At 43.3% G+C, this 18,942-nt stretch overlaps 1 protein-coding gene across 4 annotated transcripts in view; it reads left to right on the top strand.

The window, feature by feature from the left end:
* The first annotated feature begins 7,970 nt into the window (after nucleotides 1-7,970).
* cfap65 (cilia and flagella associated protein 65) overlaps nucleotides 7,971-18,942 on the top strand; it is a 210,152-nt gene continuing 199,180 nt past the window's right edge. For all 4 annotated transcript variants that reach the window (XM_059967610.1, XM_059967611.1, XM_059967612.1 and 1 more), the window contains exon 1: nucleotides 7,971-8,019. The gene's annotated coding sequence lies outside the window, so the exon portion shown is untranslated. The remainder of the gene's footprint in view (nucleotides 8,020-18,942) is intronic.

Raw genomic sequence — 18,942 nt, forward strand, 5'->3', positions numbered from 1 at the left:
ATGGGGCACACAGATATGGCAGATGAACTTAACGGGTACCTTGCATCAGTCTTCACTGTGGAAGACACAAGCAGTGTGCCAGAGGTCCGTGGGTATCAGGAAGGAGGACTGAGTGCCATTGCAAATACAAAGGAAAAATGTGCTAGGCAAACAATAGGTCTTAAGGTGATTAAGTTACCTGGACCAGATGGACTACATTCAAGAGTCCTGAGAGAAGTTGCTGAAGAGATAATGGATGCATTAGTCATAATTATTCAAGAATCACTTGATTCTGGCATGGTCCCAGAAGACTGGAAAATTGTAAATGTCACTCCACTCTTTAAGAAGGGAGAAGGTAAAAGAAGGGAAGTTAGTCTAACCTGAGTAAATTGTGTTAATTTATTGCCACAAACAGTGAAGTGGTGAGCGATGGTGAAGCAAGTTTGGGGACGAGCTGACGCAGGTGGAGTTCTAATGTCTGTACAGCTGGCCCACGAGTGAAGTTGGATTGCTCTGGCTGCCAAGCTGATTTGAAGAGCTTGAGAGCGGCTTCAGCATGGATGATGAAATCTGGGCCTAGAGCAAGTCGCTGCGCAGTGTGGCCTAGGTCTGAAGCCTTTCACAGCAGTGCCTGGGTCCTAGTGCGAGGTACAACATGCTGTTCGACAACTTAAATGCCAGCCCAAATTGGAGCCTTTTGCTGTTCCATCACTGGGTAAATTTCAATTTAAATGCTAGCCTAGATAGACCAGAAAGATAGGCTGTCAGTTGGGATGAGAGCCGATTTCGGTCATTCTCGTGATGGTCATCTCTGTGGCGCTGAAGCTATGAAGACTGCCCCAGCTGTTGTGCTCTGTGATGCACCATCAATAACTCTGAGACGTGAGACGAGATATAGGCTCCTATTGACTGGAAGAAAGAACAAGCAGCAATTGAACACCATGCCACATCCCGGAGAATGAGGGCAGGTCTCAGGCCCCAATCGCTCCACACCGGGGTCTGTGTGAGGAGCCACGGTCAGTAGGAGGAGCCACAGGTGCAGTCAGCGGGGGGGGGGGGGGGGCGCGTCCAGACAGGCATATGCAGCTCACCACACTCAGTGCCCACTAAAATGATGAACTGATAAGCGAAGCTTTGGCCCTACTCCTGGCTGCTCTGGTATTTGTACCTGAGGACTCAATTTTGGTTTGGAATGCTGTTGTTTGCTTCAACTGTTTGAATGACTTTTTTGTTTCTCTTGTGTATCGAGTGTTGGTCTTTTTTTTATATTTGTTTTTTTTCCCTTTAAATCGAGTTCTTGCAGGTTACTTGCTTTGTGGCTACCTGTGAGCAATTAAATTTCAAGGCTGTATAATTTATACATCCTTTGATAATAAACATACGTGAAATACCTGGAACTTTTAGGCTCTTGACCTGGTCGGGATAAGTTTACTCAAGTTCAATTGCCCCATCACTGAACTGTTCCCACAACCTATGGACTCACTTTCAAGATTTTTTCATCTCATGTTCTCAATATTTACTACTTATTTATTATTACTATTTTTCTATTTCATATTTGCACAGTTTGTTGTCTTTTGCACACTGATTCTTTTGTCCATCCTGTTGGGTGCAGTCTTTCATTCAGTCTGTTATATTTCTTGGAATTACTATGAATACCCACAAAAAAACAAATGGTGGCATATTTGTACTTTTGTAGCGGAGTGCTACACGCAGCGCTAAAATTACGACATGGAGTCGGTAACTGCAGTCGAAGGAAAAAACTTTATTCGAAATCCTCAGCCTCACTTTTAAGCCTCCCTCAACCTGCCCCCCGTGGCGCAGAGGCTCCAAAGCTCTGTGCTCGCAAACCCCCGTAGGCTATCTAATTGTGAGCCGGTTCGGATGTGCCAGGAAATGGGTCGCCACATTTTGATAATAAATTTACTTTGAACTTTGGATAGTCCAAACCTGAGTGTTTCTGATGTGCTGGATATCTACAATCTGCATAATCCATGGCAGGCTCATTAACTCTCTGAACCATTAACGTTGTTCCCCAGTTACTCTCACATCCCTCTAGTCGTTCTCTCACTCCTCCCTTAAAGAAGCGATGCCTCTCTTCATTCCTAGCATTCCTGATAGTTGCCCATGTACCATTCTGCAACCCTGGGCCAAACTATCCCATGTATTCCTCAGGCATGTAGCTTTAATCAACAAATTGGTGAATTTTAATCGTTTCCTCAAGCTTGTGCCAGAATTCTGAATTCTCACAAATGACTTTAGGTGACGGCAGCTCTGACACTCCCTGGAGGCGAAAGGCTTGTGAATAGTATTAATCAGAGTCAAGGACTGTTTTTGCTCATCAGGATTCTCGACCTGACATTGTCTGACCTCAAAAGATGCTATCCTAGCAGCTATATCTGAGTATAACTTCTCCCTCAAATATCTCCACAGTAATTCCCATCCTAAGCAAAAGGATGGATAAATATTAGACAGTACATACTTAAAACTGCAGCATATGTACTCTGCAATCTTCCACTGATGTGCCGCTGAACCCATGATGCTTGTTGTATTCCCCTGCATTTAAAACACTTGAAACCAAGGTTTTAAACTAAAACACACACACTCACAAACAAGTATTCCACCATACAGTTCCCTTGAATGAGTATACACTCACCCTGGCACCCTGAACAGTCAGTAACCACCTTTCACAACTGGTGGTCCTGTTTCACCAAGCTGTCTGATAACTGGTCCTTTACACAAACAGATACACCACACTTTTATATCTACCATTTCGGCTCCCTGCCATGTTCTTTAATACTTCATGATCTCACAGTCGTTGAACAGGTCTAAACTGGGTGCTACTCTTAAATATAGTCAGCTCCTTAGACTGTTGAGATTGCTATCCACACAGTGGGTCACGACGGTATCCTGGACAAGCCACCAAAAGTTGTGACTGATGACAGTCACCAGAGAGACATTGAAGCTGGTGACGCAGAAGTCTTCGTATGTCATAACAAATAGGTATAATTCTGGAGGCTCATACGCTCCAAGTACATCTCATATTTATACCCTTAAGATCAATAGGTGACTTAATATAGTTTCAATTGTTACAATGACATCATTTATTTTAACGCTTTGTGTTGACAACACTTCCTTTGAGTTGCATATCTACTGTGGGACACACCTCTGAATGTTCATGTACCTTCGCTAATTGCAAGCTTCCCTGAATTTATTTACAATGATCAAATTACTCCAACCCATAGTTGCCCAGATTGCTATAGGACAAATAGCACAACCACACTGGCTGATGCATATGCAAGTGTCACCTGCTCAATATCTTGTAAACCATTTCTCATAGCCTGGGGGCCGGTTTAACTTCAATCTACTGTCTGCAATTTACAATAAGAACTGGAGACTGGTTCTATATTCATGTAACTCCAGAATACTCAAATTTCAAAGTAAATTTTATTATCAGAGTACATACATGTTACTACGTACTCCTGAGATTCTCCTTCTGTGGGCATACTTAGTAAATCCATAGAACAGTAACAGTGAACAGGATCTGTAAACTGTAAACGAATTGTACAAATGCAGATAATAAATAAATAGCAATAAATAACGAGCATGAAATAACAAGATAAAAGGGTCTTTAAATAAGTGTAGTTATCCCTTTTTGTCCAAGAGCCTTATGGTTGAGGAGTAGTAACTGTTCTTGAACCTGGTGGTGTGAGTCCTGAGGCACCTGTACCTTCTAGCTGATAGTAGCAGTGAGAAAAGAGCTTGGCCTGGGTGGTGAGGATCTTTGATGATGGAGACTGCTTTTCTAACAACAAACACACCAGCTCTGCATACAATAAGACACACAGGATCTGTATGCAACACACATTGGATCTGTATACAGACACAGTGTGTAGTGGTTAGGCCAATACAGTACCAGCGATCCACGTTCATTTCCTGCTACTGTCTATGAGGAGTTTCTATGTTCTCCCCATGACTGTGTGGTTTTCTCTGTGTGCTCTGGTTTCCTCCCACAGTCCAAAGATGTACCAGTTGGTAGGTTATTTGGTTATTGTAAATTGTCCTGTGATTAGGCTAGGATTAAGTCGGGGATTGCTGGGTGACGTGGCTTGTTGGGCTGGAAGGGCCTATTCTGCACCGTATCTCAATAAATAAATAAACAAACTGGATTGGTATATGGTTAACAGCCTGGGTCTGTAAGACACACACACACACACACACACACACACACACACACACAAAAACAGCATCATTAATGTCACCCACTATTATCCTGGCCATGCTCTCTTCTTGCTGCTGCTATTGGGAAAAAGGTACAGGAGCCTTATGTCCCACATCACCATGTTCAGGAACAGTCATTACCCTCCAACCATCAATCTCCTGAACCAGTGTGGTTAAGTCCCACCACTCACCTCAAAAGTGCACTGTTTCCACAACTCCCATTCACAGTATTATTTATTTATTATTATTAAGCTATAATTGCAGTTTGTCTTCGCTTGTCCATAAGTTGTTTGTCAGTCTTTGTCAGCTTTTCTTTTTGTATTAATTGCCTTTGTTCTACTATGAATGGCTGCAAGAAATCAAAATCAAAAGCAGTGGATGAACCAGGAGGTACGTCGTCTGCTGAAGGCTAGATCTGTGGCATTGAAGTCTGGTGACTCAGGTCTGTACCAGCAAACCAGGTATGATTTGCAGAGGGCTATTTCAAGGGTGAAGAGACAATTTCGAATTAGGTTAAAAGTGACATCGGATGCACGACAACTCTGGTGGGGTCTGCAAAACATTACTTCCTACAAAGAGAAAACCTAATGGCATGAATGGCAACGATGCTTCACTACCAGATGAATTCAACGCCTTCTATGCCCACTTTGAAAGGGAGAATATAACAACAGCTGTGAAGATCCCTACTGCACCCAGTGACCCTGTGCTCTCTGTCTCAGAGGCCAATGTCAGGCTGTCTTTAAAGAGGATGAACCCTTGCAAGGTGGAAGGTCCCAATGGTGTACCTAGTAAGGCTCTGAAAACTTGTGCCAACCAACTGGCCGGAGTATTCAAGTACATTTTCAACCTCTCACTGCTATGGGTGGAAGTTCCCATTGCTTTAAAAAGGCAACAATTATATCAGTGCCTTGGAAGAATAATGTGAGCTGCCTTAATGACTATCGCCCAGTAGCACTCACAGCTTCAGTGATAAAATACTTTGAGAGGCTGGTCATGACTAGACTGAACTCCTGCCTCAGCAAGGACCTGGACCCACTGCAATTTGCCTATTGTCGATAGGTAAATGGCAGATGCAATCTCAATGGCTCTTCAAGCAACCTTGGACCACCTAGACAATACAAACACCTATGTCAGGATGCTATTCATTGTCTATAGCTCAGCATTTAACACCATCATTCCCACAATCCTGATGAGAAGTTGCAGAACCTGGGCCTCTGTACCTTCCCCTGCAATTGGATCCTCACCTTCCTAACCAGAAGACCACAAACTGTGCGGATTGGTGATAATATCTCCTCCTCACTGACGATCAACGCTGGTGCACCTCAGTGGTCTGTGCTTAGCCTGCTCTATTCTCTCTATACCCATGACTGTTTGGCTAAGCATAGCTCAAATGCCATCTATAAATTTGCTGATGAAACAACCATTGTTGGTAGAATCTCAGATGGAGACGAGAGGGCGTACAGGAGCGAGATACGTCAACTAGTGGAGTGCTGTTGCAGCAACAACCTTGCACTCAACGTTAGTAAGACTAAAGAGCCGATTGTGGACTTCTGGAAGGGTAAGATGAAGGAACACATACCAGTCCTGATAGAGGGATCAGAAGTGGAGAGACTGAGCAGTTTCAAGTTCCTGGGTGTCAAGATCTCTGAGGACCTAACCTGCTCCCTACATATCGATGCAGTTATAAAGAAGGCAAGAAAGCAACTATACTTCATTGGGAGTTTGAAGGGATTTGGCATGTCAACAAATACACTCAAAAACTTCTATAGATGTACCATGAAGAGCATTCTGACAGGCTGCATCACTGTCTGGTATGGCGGGGCTACTGTACAGGACCGAAAGAAGCTGCTGAGGGTTGTAAATTTAGTTGGCTCCATCTTGGGTACTAACCTACAAAGTACCCAGGACATCTTCAAGGAATGATGTCTCAGAAAGGCAGCGTCTATTATTAAGGACCTCCAGCACACAGGACATGCCCTTTTCTCACTGTCACCATCAGGTCGGAGGTACAGAAGCCTGAAGGCACACACTCAACGATTCAGGAACAGCTTCTTCCCCTCTGCCATTTGATTCCTAAATTAAATGGACATTGATCCCGTGAACACTACCTCACTTTTTAAATATATATTATTTCTGTTTTTGCACAATTTTTAATCTATTCAATATACATATACAGTAATCAATTTGTTTATTTTTTTCTTCTAAATTATGTATTGCATTGCACTGCTGCTGCTAAGTTAACAAATTTCACGACACACGCTGGTGATAATAAACCTAATTCTTATTCTGAAAATGAATCTCAGGATAGTATATAGAGATATGTACTTAGATAATAAATTTACTTTGAATGTTGAGCACTGAGTCTGTGCATAGAACAGACCCAGTTCTCATACAAACAGATCTCAGATAGTCAGGATGCACAGATGCTTCTCCCTCCCCATCATCCTTACCATAGGTGTCCCCTCAGGGCTGTCTGCTGAGCCCACTGCTGTACACTCTGCTCCCACGACTGCATAGCCAAACACCCGATCAATCACATTGTCAGGTGCACCGATGATGATGGGGTTCATCGCCAACAACGTTGAGACAATCTACAGAGAGGAGGGGCAAGAGCTCGAGCCCGGCTGCCAGGCAAATAAACTCTTCCTCAATGTCAAAAAGACAAAGGAGATGGTTATTGACTTCAGGGAAAATTGCACCGTTCACACACACTACCCCTCTCTACATTGGTGGCACAGCAGTGGAAATTGCAAGCAGTTTCAAACTCCTGAGAGTGCCCAACACATGGTCCTCATGGTCCCAGAACACATCCTACACAGTCAAGGAAGCCTGGATTTTCTGAGGAGGGTGAAGAGAGCTGGACTTTGCATGGCCATCATTCTACAGATGCGCAGTAGAGAGTGATACACCATCAATGACTCACACTGAGACGTAAGGCGAGATATCGGCTTTTATTGACTGGAAGAAGGAACCAGGAGTGAGTGTCTATCATACAATGTCCTGGAGACTGAGGCCGAGCGTCAGGCCTCAGATCTCCTTTATACAGGGGCCTGTGGGAGGAGCCACAGGAGCAGACAGCAGGGGCGTGTCCCGACAGGCACATAGTTCACCACAGAGAGTACCCTAACAAACCGCATCACTGCTTTTAACGGAAACGGTACTGGGGCGGGCAGGAAGGCTCTAGGACGGGTAGTCAAAACTGCCGAATACATCACCGGCACCAGCCTACCCACCACTGAGGGCAGAACTACAGAAAAGGGTCGGTAACGTCAGGAAGGATCCGACACACCCTGCTCATGGACTGTTGTCCCTCTCATCGGGGAAAAGGCCACATAGCATCCACACCAGGGCCACCAGACTCCATAACAGTTACTTTCCCCAGGCAGTAAAATTGATCAACACCTCCACCCACTAGCACCCCCCCCCACTACTTTATTATTTCCCATTAGTCACCATAGTCTAGTGTCATCTTATGGACATCCAATCAACCTGTGTACAGTTTATACGACATCTTATGTGTTTATATTTATTGTGTGCGTTTCGTTATTTTGTTTCTTATCTTGGGCTTTTTTTGCGCTTCATCGGATCCGGAGCGACAATTATTTCGTCTTCCACGCGCTGGTGTACAGGAAATTACATGAAACAATCTTGAATCTATTACTCAAAATCCCACGCTCTGCGCTCTTCCTTGTTTGGAATCCGTGTCCTTCGAAAACCGGCTTCCGTCCGTTGCCAGGGGCAGCGGCGCGAGACGCCGGCAGTTGCCATGGCGACCGGCGGCTGAACGCGGGTTGTAAAGCTCGGTGTGGCGGCGACAGAGAGGTGAGTGGTGCCGAGCTGGGCATCCTGAGGGAGGGAATATTAGGGCAATAGGGAAGGAGAGGGGTCACTGGGGAGTGAGGACTGGGGCAGTGGGATAGGAGAGGTGCCAAGGGGAGGGAGGATTGGGGGATAGGGGAATGAGAGAGGCAATGGGGACATTATTTGGCCAATAGGGAGTGAGGATTGGAGTAATAGGAGAAGGGGATACGGACAGTGGAGTAGGAAAGGGGTCACTGGAGAGTGAGGACTGGGGCAGTGGGATAGGAGAGGTGCCAAGGGGAGGGAGGATTGGGGGATAGGGGAATGAGAGAGGCAATGGGGACATTATTTGGCCAATAGGGAGTGAGGATTGGAGTAATAGGAGAAGGGGATACGGACAGTGGAGTAGGAAAGGGGTCACTGGAGAGTGAGGACTGGGGCAGTGCTGTAGGAGAGGTGCCAATGGAGAGGTAGGATTGGGAAATCGGGGAAGCTTAGGGCAGTGGAGGGGGAATGGGGGATTAGGGCAGTAGGGAAGGAAAGTTGGGGCATTTGTTTGGGTAGCGGGATAGGAGATTTAGGCACTGGAGCAGATTGGGGCAATGGGGCTATGGTATTGGGCAAATCACAAATTAGAGCAACTGTTTGACCGTGGGGCAGGGGCTTTTGGGAAATAGGTCAGGAGGATTGGAGTAGACAACTGGGCAACATGTCAGAGGAAAATGGGGTAGATAGATGAGGCTATGGAGGGAGGGACTGGGGCAGTGGGATGGGCATGTGGCAATTGGATGGGCATGTGGCAATGGGTTATGAGGCAATTGGAATTGGAAGCAAAGGAAGGAGGACAAGAAGATTGGACAGGGACATTGGGACAAGAGTTTAAAGTAGCTGGGACAGGGAAAATGGAGGTTAAAATGAAGCCACGTGGCCTGGTGGGAGTTGAAGAAGTGGCAAAGGGGAGGGGAAAGTACCAGAAGCTGAAGAAATCAATGTTGTTGCCTTCAGTTTGGAGGCTACATAGATGGAACGTGAGGTGTTGCTTTTCCAAAAATTAGTGTTTAGTTTCATTCTTGTAAATAGATAATTATTAGAGCCTTTAGTGTGATCTGATTTTTGTTGCTAGTTTTACTCTTCAGAACATTACATACAGTATGGCACTATCTGCTATTTTGAGTTTGACATATCATCAGTTTTCCATTCCCCCAGGTCATGGCATAAGATATTTTGAGTTGAAAAATCAGAACCAGAAATTGGATTTATTATCATTGACATATATTGTGAATGTTGCTGTTTTGTGGCAGCAGTACAATGCAAGACATTAAAAATATTATAAATTACAATAAGGAAATGTATAAAAAATAAATTAATGCAAAAAAGAGTAAAAAGTGATAAACATGATGGCACATACTGTGAAATATCTCACGCCAACAAAAGGCAGCTTGGTACTTTCACATTTTAATGTTGAATTACCCTCCTTAATCACAGACAATGTTTCTTGATTCAGCTCTCTAGGGCAAGTTGAAATTGTTCTCAGGAGATCGCAAAACCATTGTTATATCTTTCAGGGATATGGCCCTGAGGTAAAAGATTGATCATGACTTTATTGAATTGTATGGTCTGTCCCTGCATAGTGTTAGATCCATAGAACACTACAGCACAAAAACAGGCCCTTTGGCCCACCTAATCCATGCTGAATTCTTAAACTGCCTACTCCCATCCATCTACATCCAGACCATACCCTCCACATCCCTGCCATCCAATTTTCTCGTAAATATTGAAAGTGAACCTACATCCATCACTTTGCTTGTTCTGCGCTCTCACCACCTTCTGAGAGAAGTTCACCCTCACGTTCCCCTTAAACAATGCACCTTTCATCCTTAACCCATGACAGCTAGCATCTTTTTCATTTGTTTTTTGTCCAGAAAATGGTGTAGTTCCTAAGAGCTGCTTATCTATCAGATCATTCGCCAATTCATTGTAAGAGAAATTGAGCCTGCTAATTGAATTTAAGTCAGTATTGTGAAATGGCAATGATTTGCTCTTAATCCATCACCTCTACCTCCTCCCTGCCAGTACTGGCACCAATGTCAGACCTATATGTGGGATTGAGTTCAAGAGCCAAGAGGTAATGTTACAGCTATATAGGACCCTGGCCAGACCTCACTTGGAGTACTGTGCTCAGTTCTGGTCACTTCACTAAAGGAAGGATGTGGAAGCTATAGAAAGGGTGGAGGAGATTTACAAGGATGTTACTTGGATTGGGGACCATGCCTTATGAGAATGGGTTGAGTGAACTCAGCCTTTTCTTCTTGGAGTGACGGAGGATGAGATGTGACCTGATAGAGGTGTATAAGATGATGAGAGGCATTGATCATGTGGATAGTCAGAGGCTTTTTCCCAGGGCTGAAATGGCTAATACGAGAGGGCATAGTTTTAAGGTGCTTGGAAGTAGGTACCGAGGAGATGTCAGGGGTAAGATTTTTACACAGGAAGTGGTGAGTGTGTGGAATGGGCTGCCGGCAACGGTAGTAGAGGCGGATACGATAGGGTCTTTTAAGAGACTCCTGGGGTGCATGGAGCTTAGAAAAATAGAGGGCTTTGGGTAACCCGAGGTAATTTCTAAAGTATGTACATGTTCAGCACAGCATTGTAGGCCAAAAAGCCTGTATTGTGCTGTAAGTTTTCTATGTTTCTATGTATGAGTCCATACATAAGTTCGGCACACAAATTATTTCTTCAGGCATGATCAAAGAAGAATCCAAGATTTCTTCTTTTTTAGCCCTTTACCTTTTCCACCTATCACATCCCAGCTTTTTACATCAATCCCCACCCCTCCCCTGCCCACCTGACTTCACCTTTCACTTTCTAGCTTGTACTTCATCCCTTCCTCCCACCTTCTTATTCTGGCATCTTCCCCCTTACTTTCTAGTCTTGATGAAGTGTCTTGGCCCAAAATATTGAATGTTTATTCTCTTCCACTAATGTTGCCTGACCTGCTGAGATTCTTCAGTGTTTTGTGTGTTGCTCTGGATTTCCAGCATCTTCAGAATCTTGTGTTTATCATCCAATGTTGGTCAGTTTCTGGTTTAGTGTAAAGAGTAGCAAACCTACACCTGCTCCATCATGCATCAATGACATGATTACAGAATTCCTTAAATGGAGGACTCTTGCAGAGGGTCACTTGTGATATCATTATTCTCTGCACAAATATTCCAGTAAATACTCAGTGAAGTTGTCATAAACCTTTCGCTTATAACAGAACTCTAAATGCCAAGTTCACTCCCCAACAATATTTATACCTGCTATTTAATCAATGGGAGAAAGTCATTAGCATAATATGAGCAGATTGCAATGTTTTAACCTAATCAGAATTATTGGTTTTGCATTTACCATATGTAGCAATTCCACTTAAGTAAATGGGGAATAGGATAAGAGTTGTGAGATTGTAATAAATTCTGGGCCTGATGTTCAGTACTATATTATTCCATCAGTCGGATAATAGGAAAGTGCCTTACTCGCCGCGTAATTTAAAGGACAACATCATCTCGATTATAAATGCAGTTAACTAAAAGGTCACAATATTATTGTTAGTTTTTTTTTTGCTATTTTTTCTGATTGCCAGGTTTTCTGGTTCACTTCTTTCTTTGTCATCTGGCCTGTGTCTGGAAACCTGGAATCATAACACCCCGGACACGAGGAAATCTGCAGATGCTGGAAATTCAAACAACACACACAAAATGCTGGTGGAACACGGCATTCCCCCCATCCCTTCCCACCGATCTCCCTCCTGCCACTTATCCTTGTAAACGGAACAAGTGCTATACCTGCCCTTGCACTTCCTCCCTCACCACCATTCAGGGCCCCAGACAGTCCTTCCAGGTGAGGCGACACTTCACCTGTGAGTTGGCTGGTGTGGTATACTGTGTCTGGTGCTCCCGGTGTGGCCTTTATATTGGTGAGACCTGATGCAGACAGGGAGAATGTTTCGCTGCACACCTATGCTCTGTCCGCCAGAGAAAGCAGGATCTCCCAGAGGCCACACATTTTAATTCCACGTCCCATTCCCATTCTGATATGTCTATCCATTGTCTCCTCTACTGTCAAGATGAAGCCACACTCAGGTTGGAGGAACAACACCTTACATACTGGTTGGGTAGCCTCCAACCTGATGGCATGAACATTGACTTCTCTAACTTCTGTTAATGCCCCTCCTCCCCTTCTTACCCCATCCCTGATATATTTAGTTTTTTTTCCCCCTGCCTTTTTTTTTCTTTCTCTCTCTGCTCATTACTCTGCTGTTCTCCATCTCCCTCTGGTGCTCCCTCCCCCTTTCTTTCTCCCGAGGCCTCCCGTCCCATGATCTTCAGCTCTGTATCATTTTTGCCAATCACCTTTCCAGCTCTTAGCTTCATCCCACCCCCTCCGGTCTTCTCCTATCATTTTGCATTTCCCCCTCCCCCCACTACTTTCAAATCTCTTAGTATCTTTCCTTTCAGTTAGTCCTGATGAAGGGTCTTGGCCTGAAACGCCGACATCGCTTCTCATCATAACACCCCACTTCTCCTTGAGAGAGTGAACAGTATGCAGTCAGTTAAATACAGCAGATGCAAGACTATTGTTGGGATGTGGAACCGGGCAGGCAGATTGAGTTAAAGGTAAAAAGACCTAAAGATTAACTCTAGGCCTGTTGAAGGGTCTCAGTCCAAAATATCGACTGTTTATTAATTTCCATGGATGCTGTCTGACCTGCTACGTTCCTTGACCATTTTATGTGTATAGCTAAAGATTAGTTCTGTTGGTCACATGTACATCATACAGTGAAATGCGTTGTTTTGTGCCGGTCCAAGGATTGTGCTGGTGCCGACCCGCAAGTGTTGCCATGCTTCTGGGCCAACACAGCATGCTTACAACTTACTAACTGTAATTGTATGCCTTTGGAATGTGTGATGAAACCCAAACATCTGGAAGAAGCCCATGTGGTTTTGGAGAGAACATATAAACTCCTTACAGACAGTGGCACGAATTGAACCCTGACCAGTGATTGCTGGCACTATAAAATGATTGCGCTAACTGCTACGGTACTGTGCCACCCAATATATGATACAGAATATTGAGGGGTGATGTTAAAATTTAATGGAACAATATTGGTCATTGGTATTAGTTTATTATTGTCACATGTACTAAGATACAAAGAAGAACTGGTCGTGTATACTGTTTTTAAAGATTGCAACATTACTGATGCACCATCAATAACTCTCAGAGACGGGAGGCAAAAGATAGGCTTTTATTAACTGCAAGAGACGACGATTAGCAGCAAGGGACCACCACACATCTTGGAGACTGAGGGAGGAGCAGTGCCTCCAATCGCCTTTATACAGGGGTCTGTGGGAGGAGCCACTGGAGCAGTCAGCAGAGGGGCATGTCCAGACAGGTATATGTAGTTCACCACAATTACACAGTGCTTTGAGCCAGAATAAAGTGAAACAATACAAAGCAAAATGTAGTGTAAAAGCTACTGAAAAAGTTCAGGTAAATGATGAAGTACAAGATCATATTGAGGTAGACTGTGAGACCAAAAGTCCATCTTATCGTACAAGAGGTGTGTTCGATAGTCTGATAACAGTGGGATTGAAGCCTTGAGCCTGGTGATATGCGCTTTCAAGCTTTTAAATCTTCTGCCCGATGGGAGAGGAGAGAGAATATCTGGGCTGGGTGGAGTCTTTGATTATGTTGGTTGCTTTACTGCACAGTGAGAAGTATAGACAGAGCTCATGGGGAAGGCTGATTTCTGTGCTGTGCTGAGCTGTGTCCATAACTATCTGTAGTTTCCTGCAGTCACATGTAGAGTAGTTACTATACCAAGCCATTATGCATTCTGGAATTAGAATACACCATTGGGGAGTCTGAAAAAGGAGTGTAACAAAAAAAAGTTAATTTGTTAATATGTGACCCATGCTCCTGAAGCTAGGCAATAAAAACGTGAAAGCTGAGATTGATAGCTTTTTTTGTTGGTTAAGTATGCTAAGGGTTATAGAACAAAGGGCAATAGGGTGGAAATAAGGTGCAGAGGTGGTAATCTGGACCTCACTGCCTACAGGCATGGTAAAGACAGAAACAATTATATACAGGAAAGACTGCCAAGAGGACCACTAGGGTCTCCCTCTTCCCTGTTTGTGACATTTACCAGGAGCATTGTATATGAAGGGCCTGAAGCATTTTTGAGGATCCCTATCACCCATCTCACCATCTTGTCGACACACTACTGTCAAGAAGGAATAACAGCAGCACCAAGACGAGGACTGTCAGAATGGGTAACAGTTTCTTCCCTCAACCTGTGAGTCTAATGAACACCCTGCCACCTCTGAGACCTCGTCACCAGAACAGTGAGCTGTTTACTGTTTACCTGTGATGTGCATTATATGCATTTTGAATTGTATTAATTTACAGTAATTATGGTAATATTTTGGCTTATATGCTGTGTGATACATGTTTTGTGAATACACTGTTTTCCAGAGCAACATTGTTTCATTTGGTTGTATGTACCTATAGATGACAATAAACTTGAACTTGATCAAAATTATCTGGATGAGCATTGTATAACAAGGAGTTACAAAGTCATGGACTTAATGCTTGGGTTGCATCACACAAGATACTGCAGATACTGGAATCTGGTATAATAAGCAATCTGGTGGAACATCTCAGCAGGTTGAGCAAAATCTGTGTGAGGAAAGGAACATAGAACACCTCAGCACAGTCCAGGCCCTTCGGCTCATAAAGTTATATCAACCTTTTAATCTAAGCTAAGTTCAATCTAACCCATCATTCCTACATAACCCTACATTTTTCTTTCATCTATGTGCCTATTTAAAGGATTCTTATATACCCCTATGGCTACCCCTGGCAACGCATTTCATGCAGTCACCATTCTGTGTAAAGAACTTGCCTCTAACATCCCCTCTTATAACCATATAACAATTACAGCACAGAAACAGGCCATCTCCGTCCTTCTAGTCCATGCTGAACGCTTACTCTCACCTAGTCCCACCTACCTGCACTCAGCCCATAACCCTCCATTCCTTTCCTGTCCATATACCTATCCAATTTTTTTTTAAATGACAAAATCGAACCTGCCTCTTCCATTTCTACTGGAAGCTCGTTCCACACAGCTACAACTCTACTTTTTTACAATCATTTAAAATTATGCACCCTTGTATTAGCCATTTCTACCTGGGGAAAAATGTCTCTGGCTATCCAGTCTATCTAGGAACAATTGATGTTTCTGATAGAAACCCTGCATTTGGGTTCTCTTTCCTCGTACAGATGCCGTTCTACCTGGTGAGTTCCTTTAACAGGTTGTTTGTATCAGGAAGTGCAGTGGAGGCTTGACTCAAAAGCAGTGCAGCGATTTAGCAATAAGTGATAACTTTAACAGTAGGCTGCAAAATAACAAGCCACAAGGGGGCCACAAAACAAGAGAGAACAAAAACTAAACACAACCAGCACCAAGGTAAATTTAGACAGGGAGAATGAAGGCTAGGAGTGACTGGTTGAGGTTGGCTGGTTTGATGAGTGACAAAGGGCTGTGGATGAGAACTAGGTTAAATAAGCTGCAGGTGATGAGTCTGGAATGAATGGCAGGTGAATCCTATTAGCTGAGTGGAGACTGGGAGATGCCTGCAGGTGCAGGCTGTGAGGTGTCAGTGGTCGCAGGCCTGACAGTTTGTTGCCTGGGTAGGATGTCAGAGTGGGATTTCTTCTGACATTAATATGATCAGTCAAACAGTGTCCTGTTGTGCCATGAATTACTATTTTCTAAAAGATACTATAACTTTAAGATATGGGTAATTCACAAACTAATTAATGGCGGAGCAGGTTTATTGGGATGAATTCCGCTCTCCTGTTCCTATGATTGTGTGTACCATCAAGATTGGACATCAGTAGAAATCACCTCATGTCTGCAGTTTGTCCCTGTGATGATAACAGTAAAAGATTTTTAGAACAGCCAGGTTCATAATCAGAAGTAGAAGATGGTGGAGGTTGTTGTCTATTTATCATTACTGGAAAACTATATTCAACATCACAGAATACATTATTACACAGAGTAGTTTGTGATGCCAGCATCAACAATTGCTTGGATTTATGTTGTACTTTAATGTGAGAAAACATCCCAAGACATTTAACAAACTCAACAGGAGGAGACCCATCTTCTTGCAATAAGTGATTTGATCTAGAATACATTGCCTCAAGGTGGTGAAAACAGATTCAATGATGTTCAGAAAGGAACTGGATAAGTTGTTTGATAAGGGGAACAGAATAGTGGTGAGGAAAAATTGAGGTACAGAACTAACTGCACCCTAGAGAATAAAAGCCGGTCAAGAATAAAAGGCTGGGTCAGTGTCCTTCTATGTTGTAAAGATGACATGATTCTAGATTTATCTCCATACTACTGTACCTCAGATCAACGCCTCATTTTACACCAGTATCCTTGACTTCATGACCAATAGATTCAACATAGGTGCCTGACAGGGCTGTGTCCTCAGTGCCTTACTCTAGCCCCTGTGTGCTCACAACTGTGTGGCAAAATTCTGCTCTAACTTCAACTACAGGTCTGTAGTGGGCCGCATCACAAATAAAGATGATTTGAAGTATAGGAAGGAGATAGGGAGGCTAGTGACATGGTGTCATGATAACAATCTTTCTCACAATGTTAACAAAAACAAAGACCATAAGACATAAGAGCAGAATTAGGCTATCTGGCCCATTGAGTCTGCTTCGCCATTCAATCATGGCTGATACCTTTTCCTTTCTCTTCCTCAACCCCAGTTCCCGGCCTTCTTCCTGTAAAGTTTGATGCTATGTCCAATCAAGAACCTATCAATCTCTGCCTTAAATACACCCAACAACCTGGACTCTACAGCTTCATGTGGCAATAAATTCCACAAATTCACCACCCTTTGGCTAAAGAAATTTCTCTGCATCTCTGTTTTGAAAAGGTGCTTCTCTATCCTGAGGCTGTGACCTCTTGTCCTAGATTCTCCACCATGGGAAACATCCTTTTCACATCTGCTGTGTTCACATCTGAGGGTCCCAAAACTGTTCACAATACTCAAGGTGAGGTCTCACCAGTGCCTTATAAAGCCTCAGCATCACGTCCTTGCTTTTGTATTCCAGACTTCTTGAAATGAATGCTAACATGGCATTTGACCTCCTCACCACTGCCTCAACCTGCAAGTTAACTTTCAGGGTGTTTTGCACAAGGACTCCCAAGTCCCTCTGCATGTCAGATTTCTGGATTTTCTCCCTATTTAGAAAATAGTCTGCACATTTCTACTACCAAAGTGCATGACCATGCATTTTCCAACATTGTATTTCATTTGCCACTTTCTTGCCCGTTCTCCTAATCTGTCTAAGTCTTTCTGCATCTGATCTGTTTCTTCAGCACTCCCTGCCCCTCCACCAATCTTCGTATCATCTGCAAACTTGGCAACAAAGCCATTTATTCCATCATCTAAATCATTTACATACAGCATTAAAAAAAGTTGTCCCAACACCGACACCTGTGGAACAGCACTAGTCACTGGCAGCGAACCAGAAAAGGATCCTTTTATTTCCACTTGCTGCTTTCTACCAATCAGCCAATGTTTTAAAAATGTTAGTAACTTTCCTGTAATACTATGGGCTCTTAACTTGGTAAGCAGCCTCATATGTGTGGCACCTTGTCAAAGGCCTTCTGAATGTCCAAATATACAACATCCACTGCATCCTCTTTATCTATCCTATTTGTAATCTCCTCAAATAATTCTGAAAGGTTCATCAGGCAGGATTTTCCCTGAAGGAAACCATGCTGACTTTGTATATCTTGTCCTGTGTCACCAGGTACTCCATCACCTCATCCTTTACAATTGACTCTAACATCCTCCCAACCACTGAGGCAGGCTAAATGGTCTATAATTTTCTTTCTGTTGCCTTCCTCCTTTCTTAAGAGTGGAGTGACGTCTGGAATTTTCTAGTCCTCTGGCACCATGCCAGAATTCAATGATTTCTGAAAGATCATTTCTAATGCCACCACTATCTATAACACTACCTCTTTCAGAACCCTGGGATGCAGTTCATCTGGTCCCGCTGGCTTATGTACCTTTAGGTCTTTCAGCTGTTTGAGCACCTTCTGTCTTGTGACAGCACCCACTCACTTCCTTCACACACTACAACATCAGGCATACCACTAGTGACCTCCACAGTGAAGACTGATAAAAATACTTGTTCATCAGCCATCTCCTTTTCCCCTGTTATTACTTCTCCCACTTCATTTTCTAGCGGTCCTATATCCACTCTCATTTCTCTTTTATTTTTAACGTACTTGAAAAAACTTTTACTATCCACTTTGATATTATTTGCTAGCTTGCTTTCATATTTAATCTTTTCCCTTCTAATGATTTTTTTTAGTTACTCTCTGTAGGTTTTTAAAAACCTCCCAAGCCTCTATCTTCCCACTAATTTTTGCTTAGTTGTACACCTTTTTTTTTGCTTTTACAATGCCTTTGACTTCCCTTGTCAGCGATTGTTTTACTTTTTTGCCATTTGAGTATTTTTTCATTTTTGGAATACATGCACCTTCCTCATTTTCCCCAGAAGTGTACACCATTGCTGCTCTTCTGACATCCCTGCCAGCAGCTCCTTCCTATTTATTTTGGCCAACTCCTCTCTCATACCACTGTAATTTCCCTTACTCCACCGAAATACTGCTACATCAGACTTTATTTTCTTCCTATCAGATTTCAAGTTGAACACAATCATTTTGTGATCACTGATTCCTACGGGGGTTTTTTTTTATCTTAAACTCCCTAATTGCCTCCTGTTCATTATATAACACCCAATCCAGTATAGCTGATCCCTTAGTGGGCTCAACAACAAACTGCTCTAAAAAGCTATCTCTTAGGCATTCAA

The sequence above is a fragment of the Hypanus sabinus genome, chromosome 4, assembly GCF_030144855.1.
Source record: "Hypanus sabinus isolate sHypSab1 chromosome 4, sHypSab1.hap1, whole genome shotgun sequence".
NCBI lineage: Eukaryota > Metazoa > Chordata > Chondrichthyes > Myliobatiformes > Dasyatidae > Hypanus > Hypanus sabinus.